Source organism: Drosophila takahashii, chromosome 2L (genome assembly GCF_030179915.1).
Source record: "Drosophila takahashii strain IR98-3 E-12201 chromosome 2L, DtakHiC1v2, whole genome shotgun sequence".
NCBI lineage: Eukaryota > Metazoa > Arthropoda > Insecta > Diptera > Drosophilidae > Drosophila > Drosophila takahashii.
Window position 1 is genome coordinate 6,764,612 of NC_091678.1, and position 11,523 is coordinate 6,776,134.

At 37.3% G+C, this 11,523-nt stretch overlaps 2 protein-coding genes across 3 annotated transcripts in view; one reads left to right on the top strand and one right to left on the bottom strand.

Annotated features, from left to right (window-relative positions):
• Window positions 1-11,523, bottom strand: part of LOC108055335 (MKRN2 opposite strand protein) — a 66,422-nt gene that overhangs the window by 5,630 nt on the left and 49,269 nt on the right. The window lies entirely within an intron of this gene.
• The window catches only part of eys (eyes shut), a 65,157-nt gene that overhangs the window by 2,579 nt on the left and 51,055 nt on the right, over window positions 1-11,523 (top strand). The gene's annotated exons all lie outside the window — the stretch shown is intronic.

The window sequence follows — 11,523 nt, forward strand, 5'->3', positions numbered from 1 at the left end:
TTTTCCGGTATTCTTTTGTTTTGTTTGGTCCGCAGCTGGTGACGCAGGATATAAATTACATGGGGAACAATAAGAAAAGAAAGAAGAAAAAAACAACAGCAGCGGCTACAACAAGTGTTCAGTGAATTAATAACAAAACGGCGACAATAACGACAAAGTTGAAAATCCTGAAGGGCTGTCCAAATGAAATAAGCCGAGTTGACAACTTTGCAAGCGGCTTCCTTTGCCCCAAAAGAGAAACTCAAAATTTCCCGCAATGCGTGAATTAATTCAGAAGACACGAGACACACACACGCGATGCCAGTTCTGTGGGGCGAAAAACAGGTGCGTGCGGGAAAATTATTTGGGAGGGGGTGGCGGAAAATGCGTAACTTTTTTCCGTTCGAACTAATTATGACAGCTCAGGAAATACCACAATGTTTGATTATTTTTCATATGGAATTATAAAACTATGTAGTCCCGTTTAGTTGGGCCTAGTCCCTTTAGGTGATTGAAAAATTCTATAATAATATCTGGAAAAAAATTAAATCAAATTAACACATTTGAGTTAAGAAATATTACCCAAAAAAAATTCAAATATTTATTTTACAACTTCTTTTTAGTACAATTATAATATTAACAGAGCCTTTTAATTTAAGATAAAAAAAACATAACCCTCTTTCTTGATGCGCCACTGGCTGAAGGTGGGCTTCACTTGTGCCGCATGCCGTTGTTACCTCACCGCCATTTTCCTCTCCCCCACTTTTCCCTTGCTTTCCTGCCACTTCGGGATGATTTTCCCCTTCAGCCCCTCGACAGCTTCATAAAGCCAAGTGTTTGCGCTTTGAAGTTTCCGCTTCCGCAGTGAACAACGAAACGTTGTTGTTGCTGGTTGTTGTCACAGGTTGTTGTTGCTACTGGTTGTTGTTGCTATTGCGGCACAGCATAAAACATACTTATTTTGAAGTTGGTGGCACATCCAAAAAACACCAAGAGACACACACTTTTATGCACTAAGAAAAAAATGTAAAATAATTGCCTTGAAATGAAAACCAAACCAATTTTTGGTTGCATACTTTTTGCCATACATTGCACATTTATTTATTTCACATATTATGTGAGAATGTTATACATTTTTTAGATTTCTATCCTTAAATCTAAACAAAAAATGTTATGCTATAGTTTTTCTTATGTGATTTTTGGACTTTCCTTTTTACGTTGAATTTATAACTTATACATTTTTTTTCAGTGCAGCAAGAGTATGGCAATGCTGAGCACTTGGCGAATTTTCTTTCGGCTGCATTGTTGTTCACCTTTCAGCGTCGCATCTGGTGTTTAAATCACGCAAAATTTAAATTACAAATTTCTTCTCGTTTTCAGTGGGTAAAAACCCCCTAAGCGTCAAATTTAGTTTGCGAATTGTTTGCTCAAGGGAAACTGAAGTGGCTGGGTAACTTCAAGGTAAATATTTAGTTAACTTTTGGGGCCAGCATTCAGAGAGTTGTTTATTTATTGCTAAACAAAAGTCCGTTCATTTAATCATAATTATTTAATCTATTAATTAAAAGTTTTCACTTTCATGACTTTGACCACTATCAAATTGAATGAGGTCAGGAATTGGCCTAAAATCTCCTTGAATTCCAATCTTTATTCGCACTTTTATGCTGTAAATATTTGTACACGTTGCGGTCATAAATAACGACAGATTCATGGAATTTTATTACGCACATTTTATGCGCCACAAACCGAAAATAACAAATACCAGAGTGTGAATAAAAATAAAAATGTAGGGGATACGCGACTTAAAGGAAACTCGATATGAGTGAAAGCGAGGGAAAAGGGCAAACACTTTCACTTTGTGCCCATTTAAGGTCGTGTATGGTGGCATTTTCCCCTACGTACGTGCAATAAATAAGCGACTTATTTATGCCCCTCACACAGACAACGCCAATAACAAAGTATTTGGGTTAGTAATGCCATTTACGAGGCAAAACAAACATAAAGCAAAAATGTAAAAAAGCTCTGTTTACGTGTATATACACACGAGTATATTCCTGCCGGTAAATCCGTCTTCAATGTAAGCTCTGCTAAATCTTAAAGAGGAAAAACGAAAAAATAAGAGAACAAAAACCCAACGGACGAACGTTCGTCTATTTAACTAACTGTGCATAATTCATAATTTAATTAAGAACTCAGCGAAATGAAAAAAGTTACACGAGGGACATTGACGCGCCCCCTCTCTGTCTTTTTCACTCTCCCCGTCTCTGTCTCCATTTTCCATTTCCATCCCCCTCCTGCAATTGTGTGTGTGAGTCAATGGCTGAGAAGCCCTGCTTTTCAGTGGGACGGTGGCTTGACATCTTAGCCATGTGGTGGTGCCTGCAAATGGCCAACTGCCAACGATGGTCCGGGCCATAAGTCAAGGAAATCTCCGCACCCAAATGACAAGATTTTCCGCAGTTGAGGGAATGCATAAACAAAGCTCTGGCTGGGATTACGCTTTCAGAGGTGCGAGAATGTTTGCTAAGCCCAAAGATGCATTTCACACAAAGACTTTAACGGCGGAAAATGATGGTCAGGGGAAATCATTTTGGGTTTTGATAACCTTCAACAGTTTTGGACCATTTTGAAATTTGACAGGCTTTAGAGGTTCGGTTCTTCACCCAACAAGAACGTGATATGAAACGATGATCAAATTGATGTTATATGGTATAAATTTTGAGTTTGCTCAGAATATAAACAACACTTTTTTTTTGTCGATTTCAAAGAGAAATTGGTATTGCATAGTGAAAACGATATGCGTGTAAATATCAGAAAATTACCCTGCCAATATCGATTTGATCCCGACGTGTTTTTTTGTATGTATTTAAGAATTTATTTTTTAATTTATAATTTTTTATTAATAATGACTTTTTTATTGCAAATTTGCATTTTTTTAATTATAACAAAAGTTAAATGCCCAAAACCGATTTGAAAATTAGTTATAAAAACTAAGAAATATATGTAGGAATGCTGTAAAAGCTCATAAATTTAATATTAGAAAAGGTAAATTGCAGTCATAAATATTAAATCCCTGGCCAATAAATTATCGCACATTTCCGCCGCAAAGTCGGCAATTGATTAAAACGCATTTCTGTGGCGCCCCAAAGTATCCACAGAATCAAAGCAAAAACCAGCGGCAACTGTGGAGAGGAGAAGAAAACGTTCAGTGGAAATGCCAAGCAAACCGCAAACGATTGTCCAGAACATTGTTCGATTTTCCCACCCCCCGTTTCCCGGCCAATTTCCACATTTCCACTGCCAACTTGTCACTGCAGAACCTAACAAGCCGCACAAAAGGCGTCCCTGCGACTTGGTCAGCTCTTCATTTGGTCAGCTGCTGACAGCAACCGCCATTCGCCACCACCAAAAGTGCCACCAACAACATCCACCAGCAGCAGCACAGTTTGGTGGTTTTCCTCCGCTTTTCCCCTGCCATTTTCCACAACCCTTTGCTTCCCCTCACAAACCTTCCATGGTTAATTAACTTGCCTCGCATCGCGTCGACTTGCCAGCGCAAAAATTCCTTTGAGCGAGTTTCATTTTTATACTCCCTTCGCTGCTACAAAGTTAAATGCTTTGACTTTAGCGAAAGACAAAGGGAAAACGATTTTCATCTACTAATTTAATTGCTGCGACGTGATATTGAGGGGACAAAAAGCTAATTGAGGAATCATTTCAAGACCTTATTGATTAAGAGTCAAAGGAAAGTTTTTAGCAATTAATACTTGTTCGTCTGGACTAGAAGGTGATTATTTTGAAAGTACTTTTAAAGCTGTTAATCATATTAAACGGAGTTTTAAAATGAATTAGGCAATTGGCGAAAATAAGAAAGTTAGTTAAGCCAATACAAATATTTTAAATATTTCAGACTAGGCTAGCTGTTGTCCTTGAATTTTAAATTGTAAAATTATTAAATCAAATAAATTAGGCAAATTGCAAATGGAATAAAATAAGTAAAGATTATTTAAACTTAATTTAACTTAATATTTTAACCTTAAAATTTCACTAAAAATATATGATAATGACTCAAACCAAATAATAGTTTAAATATTTTCAACTATCCTCGTTGCTTTTCTTAAATCTTTAACTATAAATTTCTCCAGCCAATTTATAATCAGAATCTTCTGCATAAGCAAAATACATCAGAATTAGCATTCTCACATTAAAGTTAAGCCAGAATCTACAAATTTCCAGCACGAATTTGCAGTTCTCGTAATCAACGAGTTGCATTTAAATTAACTTAATTTTCTGCTCATTTGCAAATGCAAACACTTTACTTCTCTGTGAAGACACGCATGCAATTACAGTCGCCCACATAAATATATAGCCCAGGCATTCACTTAAGTTGCACAATTTTAATTACAATTGTAGCCAAGAAACACAGACACCAATGAGCCACGCCCACTAAATGGAAGTGTTAAACAACAACAAAAAAAAAGAAGAAAAAAGAAAACAAGAAGCAAGTACAATAATAAACATACAGTGGAAATAAGAGAAGGATGCGGGTATCAAAAAAGGAAAATTCACATTGCGGAAGCGAAAAATTTTCATTTTAAGCGATAAAAACTTTTATTACCACTACGAAAAATGTTGAGAATGTTTTTGGCCGCCTGGCAGTATGCAACATTTTTGCACAGTCGACTTTTGCTCCTGCACACATCCAATAAACACACATACAAACATATATACAAAAAGGAGCCATCGGAGTTATCTCCGCCCACAATTCGGCTTGCTTTCCAGCCACTTGTATAATCGATGTATCCATGCCGATGCCTTTCTGCTTTCTGCCTACGAAAAACCCCCTTTGGGCACGCCCCTTGAAAATCCCCCCCTTTAACATCCTTTGTGTTGTTTATGTTACATTTGTGTGTTGCCTGCTTTTATTGCATTTGCGGCGTCGTGATTTTCTGGCGAAACTGGTTGAGGTTGGCAGAAGGAGTTTTCCCCCAAAGTGGAGCACTTTTCCCAACACTTTTTCCCTGGAGGAGGGCAAACGAAAGTAGTGCACAGGATTAGCCGAGGAGAAGAGCCCTCATTTTAGGCTTATGAACATTGCCGAAGCATATTTCATGCTCATATTGATTTTTGATAGCAACCAAAGTCAAGCTGGAAATGTGAAAATGAAAATGAAGGAAAAGTAAACAGGAAAATGCTGGCAATTCCCTGTTGAAAGTGCCTGTTATAACGAGTTTTTCCTAAATCCATTGATAAGTTTATTTACTATTTAAGTTTATAAATGAATCTTAAGGATGATTGACTAACAGATTAGAACTCTTTTAAATGTATTTAAATTAAGTAATATCAATTTAATCTATTTAAATGGAACTACTTGATCGTCTTACCCCAAAGGCAAACATTGTTTCTGGAAAATTAATCAAGCTAATGCTACAAAATGTGGTTAGCCCTAACCAAAAGCAATCAATTGATTTAGTTGTTCAAACCAAGGACAATTACAGCCATCAAACCAATGTGTCCGGCAACTTCAACCTCAACCGGAGAATGCTCGCAGATAAACGTATAAATAACCAATTCAGATTCAATTTACGTTTATTGAATCGCTTGCCCATATGGCCATCGAAAACCAAGCAAAACAAATTCGAAACAAAAACTATAAGGATAAAATTAAATGCAACGCGATGTGTATAAATTGCAAGACAAATACGCTTAAATAAATCTGCAGGCAGCAGAGATTGCTTTAATAAATATTGCCAAGGGGGGCGGCGGTGGTGGTCAGGAGAAATGTGTTTACACAGACCAAACGAGCGGCAAAAAAAGGCAAACAGCTGAAGGAAAATCAACGACAATATTCGAAACATTTTTAAAACACATTTAGAAAACAAAGAGGGAAGCTACCAGAGCGAAATGGTTCAAGCCCAACAATGTTAATGTCGAAAGGCAAGAGCTAGGTCAGCAAAAGGGACGAAATAAAGAAAAATATACGAAAAGAAAAGAAAAGAGAATGGCGCCAAAGTCAAGAAAGGCGAACACATGGCGTATGCGCAATCTTCGTGTATCGTGTATCCTGAGAGCTGCTCCTTTGTGTGCGAGAATGGAGCGCGTGCTGACACTTAATCTTCCAGTTGACGCAGATGCAGCCCAGGATATGGCAGTCATATATCCAGAAGGCTTTGAACTTCCTAGGCAGCGGATGTCGCATGTTATCCGCCTTCCTAGAGGGCTCAGAAAGCGAGAAGAAGAGGCAAAAGATAATGCACCGGGTAAAGAGGTTTCCTTCTAGGCTAAAAAATAAACTGAATTCAGTTGGAAACTAAAGCAATAATAGCTCATTTTGTTATTGATTTCCCTATAAAAAATAACAACTTCAAGGTATTTATAGGGAATATTATTTTTTATTGACCATTCTCCATTAAGACATAGTTTACCACTTTTTTGCTACAAAGCAATTTCAACCCCCATTTGACCAACACTGCGTATGAGTTATGAAAACCATTTCCCAACATCATAAGCAGCAACTGTGACAGAGAAATGCTCACGAATACTTCAAAGTCAGAAATTGATTTAAGTCAATTAATTATAACGACCAGCAACAACAATAACAAGAAAAGTCGACCGACTGGCCTCGCCCCCTAACTAACATACCTAGCATTCCACCCCCTTTTTGCCCCCCTGGCAATAAAGTATTAGTTCTTTGATAAGTTTAAGTACCTATACAGAAAGATCAAATTGATATGTGCAGGTTAATTTAATATTTTTTAAAGATCAAGATTATGTCTATCTTACTATTTTTATAACTTTTATAAAATGATAAAGTATTAAGTTGATATGTTTTTATGAATTTTACATTTAATATATGGAATTTTTATTTTATTCATATGAAATAAGGTAGAAATGATCGATTTTGTTTTCTGTGTACTGTATGTTAAGTATATTTCTATTGTATCATCAATTTATTTATTATTCTATAAAGAACTTAACGTTTTACTTTTGGAAAACGAGTTAAAAAATGTATTTTCGTGCAATCTTGAATAAATATTTTAGAGTGTTTATCCTTCGATGAAATAGGTAAAACTTTTTTGACAGTTCAAGTTTAGTAAATGAAGCTAAAACATATAACTGATATATTCCCAATATTTTTCCTCTCGGTGTGACAACATCAATTGGCCAGCTGCTCTTCGGTAGTCTATGATTTTGGGGACAGGGGTTTTCGGGTGGATGGTGGATGAAAAGGGCCATGTAATCGTATTAGGCAAACGGAACTGGTAGCTGGCCGAGCACGTGTTTGCTGAATGGGGGGAGGAGAATTGGGGAAAGGTGGATGGGCTTAGGATGGGTTGCAGGGGGGGTACTTAAAGGTAATTGTATTTGTGCACTGCAAACATGGCGTGTTTTATTAACAGAGAGAGCGAGAGTGGAATGTGTTTACTCATATGTCTTGTCAAAGACAAGTTAATTATTTTAACATGTGTGTAACTCTGCGTTCCTGCGTTCGTGTGCGTTCATTGTTGTGTGTTTAGCAGGAAACACCCAAAATTTACAACAAGATCCCTGGCTCAATGGCTTGGCATATTTCGCTCTTTCCTGGCTACAGAGTTTTTCCAAATATTTGCACAATATTTGTCAGAATTAATTAACAATATGAGCGAGGGATTGGCGGAACACTTGTGTTGTCTCAGCATATTTCAACTTTTTTTACGCCAGCACTTGTTTAATCGAAAGCGCTTTGCATAAATTGCACAACTCAAGCCGAAAAAAAATGTGCACAATTTAATTAAATTTATGCGAGAGAATTTCTTTGGTCTAAGGAAAAGCAAATAAACATGGCAGAACTACGAGAATTTTATAACAATGTGTTACAGGAAAGTAAATTAAATTAAAAACAAGAAAGGAAGCTAGCTTCGGCCAGCCGAAGCTTATATACCCTTGCAGATCATTCCTATTAATTAACAAATCGCAAAAATGTTCAATTTTCTAATATTTCTCATTAATTTTCCGATCGTTCCTATGGCAGCTATATGATATAGTCGTCCGATTTTGATTAAATTAAAATTGAAATTCGGAAATATTTAAAAAGAGTCATATCCTAGAGTAGAAGATAATACAATAAAAAGCAAAGAAGCTTGAATTTATTTCCTATTACTTTTCCATTAATTTTCCGATCGTTCCTATGGCAGCTATATGATATAGTAGTCCGATTTTTAAAAAAATTTATTCGAAATTCAAAAATATTTAAAAAATAACATCCCCAAAAGTAGAAGGTAATATTTCAAAAAACACCGAAGCTAGAATTTTTTAAAGTTTTTTTTTCCGATTGTTCCTATGGGAGCTATAAGATATAGTTGTCCGATCCGGTCGGCTCCGACATATATACTACCTGCAATAGAAAGAAGACTTTTGCGAAAGTTTCGTCCCGATAGCTCAAAAACTGAGAGACTAGTTTGCGTAGAAACAGACAGACGGACAGACGGACAGACGGACAGACGGACAGACGGACGGACGGACGGACAGACGGACAGACGGACATGGCTAGATCGACTCGTCTTGTGATGCTGATCAAGAATATATATACTTTATGGGGTCGGAAACGTCTCCTTCACTGCGTTGCAAACTTCTGACTGAAATCATAATACCCTCTGCAAGGGTATAATTAAATTTATATTTAATTGTGTGAATCCTTTAGTAAAATTTTAACGACTTAGGTAATTTCTACATTTGATTGATGTGCCTACTTAAGTTTCATATTGCATAATAAATCAACATCAATAAATATTAAGTAATTACCAAACCTATTACTTCTCTCTCACTTTCAATACTAATTTCAACCCCTTAAGAAGCTTAAATATTTCTATACCAAATCCTTCCTGTAATTCATGGCACAATTCATCACTATTTTGCCATTTATCTTACCAACTTCCTGAGGCCGTTTTCCCCCTAAAAAAACCTGTCACTCTGCTCCTCATCACCGACTAACGAAGCCGTAGAAAACCTGCTTATAATTACCCCACCAGATTACACATTGCCTAACAAGGCCCATTCATTAATGTCATCAAATTCTTGAAGGACAGGCGACAACGTCTTCCATCTCGTCCTGCGAATCTGCAACATTATGTCAACACAAACACACACACACACCCTCACTCAGTTGGCAAATGGCTCACGTTAATGGCAAATGTCCCCGGTCCCCGAAAACCATGGAACTTCAGCTCCTGGGATTTCCACAAAGTTGCAGTTGCTGCAAATGCCATAAAAAGCCATCTGAAACGGCAGCAACAGCAGTGGCAACAATAAAAGCAGAAACATCTAGGCTGTGGATCTGCTGAGTTCTGCTTCTGACCTGGCTTTCATTCAGGTGGACGACGTGAATTTGCCGAATGAAAACGTTTCGTTTCGGTTTTATGGCCCAACCTGCGATAGTTAACATTTTTGCAGTGGAAATGGAGCTCAAGTATGCAGGTGCCACCGAATTTAATGACATTCGCTGTTTAACGATGGCTAGAAAATATATATATTTCATTAGGGAAAAAACAAGAAGAATTTCGGGAAATCTTAATAAAGTTTTGCATTTTTAATACCAGTTTCCTGCACAATAATTCTTAGTTTAAGATATGATTACATATCGTTGGAGATCTTAGAAGTTCATCCAGCCATGGTTTTTTTGAATTGCATTTTTATTATAATTCCCAACTGATTTGTCAACTGAAAATGGCCAACATTTCGTTTGTTTCTTGTTGAATAGAGTGGAAAAGCTATGCTGTGTGGAGTGGAAAGTGGTGGATAGATGCACTCGGCAATGTCTCTGTGTAACTTGAACAACTTCAGGCTTCTTCTCCGGCAATTCGAGATTGCCTCTCCAGGACCTTCTCCTGCCACGCCCACTCCGCCCCTCCGCCCACTTGGCTCTTGGCCAGTTTAAGCCATTCGTGCGCTTTTCATGCTGCCTGTGTGTTTACAAGCTAAATTCATTCGCCGTCGCTCGTCGCCTGCCGTCATCAGCAATGTGATGATATCCCTGTACCTCCTGTGCATAGAAAACCCCCCTACTCGTTGTTTTCCACCTAGATATTGTCGCTTTCTCTATCTCACCGCTCATTGTTGTTGGCCGCCTGAGAATGCAAGTTTGCTGATGGGAAAATGGCTGCAACAATGGCAACACGAGCCTCATCAGGATCTATTGCCTGGCGTCAACATGACAACGGGAAATGCACTCAAAAAATAGTCAATGCAATTTAGAAGATTTTAATTCATTTTATGCTAACAAAAATAAAGCACATAAATATATTAAGTAATCTATTTAGAAAGTAATAAAATTAGTTAAAAAAAAATTAGGAAGACAGCTATAATGGGAACAATAAAAAGTAGAGCTTGAAAAATATCGATATTTTCGATAATTTCACAATATCGATTCGATAACATCGATGTTTCGAAGGGAAAACACAAATTAAATATCGGGAAATAGCCAACTGATTTTTTACCTTCTAAAAAGAAAATGTTTTTAATAGTGGAAATAAAACATTCTTTAAAATCTGTAAAAATGCTTTATTTTTTTAAGTGTACATTGTGTTTGTCCCATCTACCATAACGATATGCGATAAGTTTATGCAAGTCAGTGGACGTTAGCGTTTGCTTCTTTCAATTTGTACAGGACTCTAATTTCCAGCCGAAGAAAGGTACCAATCTGAAGCTCTCCCCATATTAGCTGGATAAAGTCCCAACATTATGACTGACGTTGGCCATATAGTCGTTGGCTCAAACAATATGGTCAGAAAACTCTGCAATTCTCCCAGGCAAAGATAAAAGGCAGTGGCAGTTGCTCGGTCGTTGGCCAAGTTAAGTCGGATTTATGTTGATGATGCACTCGAGTTATGAGGCGACTGACTGCAAGTTCTATTTGAGATCCGAAATCCGTCTCTCTTTTCCTCTCTCTCTCTCTGTCTGCCCCAATGTCCTGGTCAGCTTTCCGTTGCCATGGCACATGTTCACATGTTTGGGTTCTGCAATTGACGTTGCGTTCGCTAGAATTCTGAAATGGTCATATTCTGCGGCAGTCATAAAAAATATTTATTCTCTACCAGAGTTAAAAAATATCCTTTTTTCCCTTACTTTTTAGTCAAGGAATTGTATATGTGACAGGAAATATTTTGCGACATTTTAAAACAAAGAATAAAACTTGCAAAGTTAATTTAATAATCTACAGAACCGCTTTAAAAAAGTAGCGTATGTTGAATTTTTTTTAATATTTTTTTTACATTGGGCATATTCTGTCTCCATCCTCCAAACGCCAATCGCTATAACAGCAAAACATCTAAGTACCCCAAAGCAGCCAACAAACTAACCCAAATCTATGCAGCATATGTGTGATATGCGAACAAGTTCTCGGGTTTATTTTGACACATGGGTAATGGGAAATGTAGTGTACATCTGGCCATCAGACGAAGCGAAATGAAATGGAAAGCCACATGGCGGCATTATGGATTAGATGTGTAAAACGCTTTTCGACTGTCACACAAAGTGATGTGCTATTTGGGGATTTACTTTGGGCTTTGC